The sequence below is a fragment of the Salmo trutta genome, chromosome 1 (assembly GCF_901001165.1).
Source record: "Salmo trutta chromosome 1, fSalTru1.1, whole genome shotgun sequence".
Classification (NCBI taxonomy): domain Eukaryota; kingdom Metazoa; phylum Chordata; class Actinopteri; order Salmoniformes; family Salmonidae; genus Salmo; species Salmo trutta.
This window is the reverse complement of record NC_042957.1, coordinates 24,607,010-24,613,009: the sequence shown is the minus strand read 5'-3', so window position 1 is coordinate 24,613,009 and position 6,000 is coordinate 24,607,010.

Sequence of the window (6,000 nt, the reverse complement as noted above, 5' to 3'; positions counted from 1 at the left end):
CGTGGTCCTGTCTTTCTCTAGTTCCTGTTTTCTAGCTTTCCCGGTTTTGAGCATTCTGCCTGCCATGACCCTGAGCCTGCCGTTCTGTACCTTGTCACACCACCCTGGATTACTGACCTCTGCCTGCCTTGAACCTGAACCTGCCTGCCGTTCTGTACCTTTTGGACTCTGCTCTGGACTACTGACCTCTGGCTGCCCTTGACCTGTCCTTTGCCTGCCCCCCGTTTCTGTAATAAACTTTTGTTATTTCGAAAATGTCTGCATCTGTGTCTTCTCCTGAGCCTTGACAACTACATTTAGAATTGAAGACATCTTTAACTTCACTAGGGTAGGGGGCAGCATTCGGAATTCTGGATGAAAAGCGTGCCCAAATTAAACTGCCTGCTACTCAGGCCCAGAAGCTAGGATATGCATATAATTGGTAGATTTGGATAGGAAACACTAAAGTTTCTAAAACTGTTAAAATAATGTCTGTGAGTATAACAGAACTGATATGGCAGGTGAAAATCTGAGGAAGATCCATCCAGGAAGTACTATTATTTTGAAAGGCTGTTTTTCCATTGAAAGCCTATTCACCATACAAACACTTAGGACCCAGTTCACGATCTCTATGGCTTTTTCTACATGTGGCCAGTCCTTAGGCATTGTTTCAGGCTTTTACTCTGAAAAAGGAGGGAGATACAGCACTTCAATGAGTGGACAGTGGAAATTTCCAGACATGAGTCCAGCGCGTGATCGGGAGTGCGCCTTTCTTGTTTCTCCTTTTCTATTTACGAAGCTTTGAAATATTATTGATTATTTATGACAAAAACAACCTGATGGTTGATTTTAAACATCGTTTGACATGTTTCTACGAACTTTTATTGTACCTTTTTTACTTTTCGTCTGGATGTTGAGAGCGCGCTTTGTGCCTTTGGATTACTGAACTAAACGCACCAAGAAAACTGAGGTTTTTGGATATAAAGAGGGACATTATCGAACAAAACAAACATTTATTGTGTAACATGGAGTCCTGGGAGTGCCACCAGATGAAGGTCATCAAAGGTTAGTGATTCATTTAATCGCTATTTATGACTTTTGTGAGTCTTCTCCTTGGCTGGAAAATGTCTGTATGGTTTCTTGTGGCTAGGCGCTGTCCTAACATAATCGCATGGTGTGCTTTTGCCGTAAAGCCTTTTTGAAATCAGACCCAGTGGTTGGATTAACAAGAAGTTTATCTTTAAAATGGTGTATAATACTTGTATGTTGGAGGAATTTTAATTATGGGATTTCTGTTGTTTGTATTTGGCACCCTGCAATTTCACTGGCTGTTGTCGAGGTGGGACGCTAGCGTCCCAATGATACCAGAGAGGTTAACCGCCTGAACTCGATCTGCTCGGCTCCGACGACCCTCCTCTGGTTCAGTTGTGTTCACACTTATGAACATTTAAAAGAACACGGTGCAGAATGATCCTTGACATAATATAGGACAAGTATAATCACCCATCTAATTATTATTGACATTATTATTATAAATATTTATGGAATATAGGCTTAGGAAAACAAGAAACAAAGCAACCACAGTCTGGCTTTTAATCTGTTTAACCTCTCTGGGGTATGTGGGACGATTTCGTCCCACCTACGTAACAGCTACTGAAATTCCAGTGGCGCGATTTTTGAATCATTAGAAATACTATTACTTCAATTTCTCAAACATATGACTATTTTACAGCATTTAAAGACAAGAATCTCGTTAATCTAACCCCACTGTCCGATTTCAAAAAGGCTTTACAACGAAAGCAAAACATTAGATTATGTCAGCAGAGTGCCCAGCCAGAAAAAATCAGACAGCCATTTTTCAAGCTAGCATATAATGTCACACAAACCCAAACCACAGCTAAATGCAGCACTAACCTTTGATGATCTTCATCAGATGACACACCTAGGACATTGTGTTATACAATACATGCATGTCTGTTCAATCAAGTTCATATTTATATCAAAAAACAGCTTTTTGCATTAGCATGTGACGTTCAGAAAACGCATAACCCCCGGCAAACTTCCGTTGAATTTACTAACAGTTTGCTAAATTACTCACGATAAACGTTCACAAAAAGCATAACAATTATTTTAAGAATTATAGATACATTACTCCTCTATGCACTCGATATGTCCGATTTTAAAATAGCTTTTCGGATGAAGCACATTTTGCAATAATCTAAGTACATAGCCCGGCATTACAGGGCTAGCTATTTAGATACCCACCCAGGTCAGCCTCCACCAAAATCACATTTCCTATAAGAAAAATGTTCTTACCTTGCTTGTTCTTCATCAGAATACACTGCCAGGACTTCTACTTCAATAACAAATGTTGGTTTGGTCCCAAATAATCCATCGTTATATCCAAACAGCGACGTTTTGTTCGTGAGTTCTAGAATGCTTCTTCACGGTCCCGCGCATGGCGCATTGGCGTGTCAAAAATGTCTAAATATTCCATTACCGTACTTCGAAGCATGTCAACCGCTGTTTAAAACCAATTTTTATGCCATTTATGTCGTAGAGAAGTGATAATATTCCGACCGGGAGTATGCATTGAGCCTAAACAGCCGAATAAAATTTATCCTCGGGAGCGACTCATGCACGCGCCTCATTCAAAGGTCCTCTGAGCATCCACTTACAAAAGGCGATAATCTGTTTCAACCTGAGGCTCCCTCGTAAACCTTCAGGTTTTTCGCGGGCTCTGAGAGCCTATTGGAGCCCTGGGAATTGTCACGTTACAGCTAAGATCCTTACTTTTCAATAAAAAGATGCAAGACGCACGACTCCTTGTCAGACAGGGTACTTCCTGCTTGAAACCTTGTCAGGTTTTTGCCTGCCATAGGAGTTCTGTTATACTCACAGACACCATTCAAACAGTTTTAGAAAATTCAGAGTGTTTTCTATCCAAACCTGAACAATAATATGCATATTCTAGCTTCTGAGTTGGTGTAGGAGGCAGTTAAAAATGGGAACATATTTTTTCCAAAATTCTCAATACTGCCCCCTAGCCCAGACAGGTTAACAATTATACTTTACCTTCAATGGAAAGAGCAAATTACTTGACACCTCCAGTTGGTATGACAACCTGTTGTGCTCCACTAGTGGCCACTCCCTCTCACCTCCCACATCAGCTGCCTTCATGACATCCAGAGCTGAATGAGCATAAACCTCAAACTCAACAGCGACAAGACAGAGGTCATGCTCATCGCCTCCAAATCCACTCTCTCCAAGCATCACCATAGATGGTTTCCCCATCCCTCTGTAAACACAAGTCAAAAGTCTCGGGGGCCCCCTGGACAGTTTCCTGTCTTTTGAACCCCACATAAAAACCAGCACCTGGACAGCGTTCTTCCACCTCCGCAAAATCTCCAGTCTCCGCCCCTCACTGTCACACTCCAGTACAGAAACCCTCATCCATGCCTTTGTTACTTCCAGACTGAACTACTGTAAGACTCTCCTCACCAGATCCCCACCAAACTCATCAATAGATTTGGTTCTGAACTCTGCTGTCAGAATCCACACTAGATCAACTGAACACATCAAACCAATCCTCATCGATCTACACTGGCTCCCTGTGCAATCCTGTATTAACTTTAAAACACCCCTCACCTACAAAGCCCTCCACAACCTGGCACCCACCTACCTCTCCGAACTTCTCACAGTCTATGCCCCCTGCAGCTCCCTCCACTCCTCCTCTGCTGGTCTCCTTGTCTCCCCCATGGATGTCTCCTCCCATTCCACCTCTCCACCATGGATGTCTCCCCCCAATTCCACCTCTCCACCATGGGTGTCTCCCCCCATTCCACCAAGGGTGTTTCCCCCATTCCACCATGGGTGTCTCTCCCCCATTCCACCTTTCCACCATGGGTGCCCGGGCCTTTAGCTCCTATTCCCAACCTTACCACCTTAAACCAAACCCTTACCCTAAACCAACCCTACCACCTTAAACCAAACCCTTACCCTAAACCTACCCTCCCGCCTTAAACCAAACCCTTACCCTAAACCAACCCTACCGCCTTAACCAAACCCTTTTCCCTAAACCGGATTTGTAACCTCATCCCAACCTCTCCCTCCTCAATGTATCTGTCCTGTTTTGTCTGGACCTTTGATTTTATATTGTTTCAATTTTATATTGCACTTTTGATTGATGCACTTGATTTTATGACTTTATGTATCGCACTTAATTTTATGTAGGCCTACTTTAATGTAACATTCTTGAGTGTCCTAAACAGGCATCTGCTAAATTAAAATTAATTCTTATTATTATTTGTGTATCAGGGGAAAAACACACAAAAAAAAGATGTCGTTGGCCATTTAATATCATTTTTTAAATAATAGTGTTACTTTAAAACCCCTTTTAAAAAATAATCCAGCAGGAAACAGTCTTCTTAGAAATGAGGAATATATCATATTTTTCTGACTAAAAAAGGATTACTGTGGAAAGACTCATTATGGAATGGAGAGGTGAAAGTGATAGAGCAATTCTCAAAATGTATCATCTGAATGAAAAACCAGCCACGTCACGGACACCGACGTCTTGCTTCCGGTCAAGCTAAACACCTTCTTCGCCCACTTTGAGGTTAACACAGTGCCACCGATGCGGCCCGCTATCAAGGACTATGGGCTGTCCTTCTCTGTGGCCGATGTGAGTAAGACATTTAAGCGTGTTAACCCCCACAAGGCAGCCGGCCCAGACGCCATACCTAGCCGCACCCTCAGAGCATGCACAGACAAGCTGGCTGGAGTGTTTACGGACATGTTCAATCTCTCCCTATCCCAGTCTGCTGTCCCAACTTGCTGTAAGATGTCCACCATTGTTCCTGTACCCAAGAAAGCAAAGGTAACTGAACTAAATGACCATCGCCCCATAGCACTCACTTCTGTCATCATGAGGTGCTTTGAGGGGCTAGTTAAGGATCATATCACCTCTACCTTACCTGATACCATAGACCCTCTTCAATTTGCTTACCACCCCGATATATCCACAGATGACGCAATAGCCATTGCACTGCACACTGTCCTATCCCATCTGGACAAGAGGAATACCTATGTAAGAATGCTGTTCATTGACTATAGCTCAGCATCCAACACCATAGTACCCTCCAAGCTCATCACCCTAGGCCTGAACCCTGCCCTGTGCAACTGGGTCCTGGACTTACTTACAGGCCGCCCCCAGGTGGTGAAGGTAGGAAACAACACCTCCACTTCGCTGATCCTCAACATAGGGGCCCTACAAGGGTGCGTGCTCAGCCCTATGCTGTTCTCCCTGTTCACCCATGACTGCATTGGCATGCACGCCTCCAACTCATTCATCAAATTTGCAAATTTGCAGACTATACAACAGTAGTAGGCCTGGGACGATAGTGACCCACCTCGACAACATCCCGTGAAATTGCAGAGCGCGAAATTCAAAATACAAAAATCGTAATATTAAACATTCATGAAAATACAAGTGTCTTACATCGTTTAAAAGCTTAACTTCTTGTTAATCCAACCCCGTAGTCAGATTTAAAAAAGGTATTATGGCGAAAGCATTTTCCAAACCAGCAGAGGTGTCACAAAAATCAGAAATAGCGATAAAATAAATCACTTACCTTTGAAGATCTTCCGCTGTTTGCAATCCCAAGGGTCCCAGCTACACAACAAATGGTCATTTTGTTCGATAAAGTCCTTCTTTGTATCCCAAAAAAGTAACCTGTTCCACTTGTTCAACACAAGACAAAGGAATCCCAAAAGTTACCGGTAAACTTCGTCCAAACAAGTCAAACAGCATTTCTAATCAATCCTCAGGTACCTTAATATGTAAATAAATGATACTACATTCCGTCTTAAATTGTATGTTCAATACTAGAGATAAATAACGAAGCGTGTGACAAGACTAGAGTCCTAATGAGACACCTTGAAAAACTACAACTACTTGCTCATTTTTCAAAAAACAAGCCCGAAACCCTTTAAAGACTTGACATCTAGTGGAAGCCATTG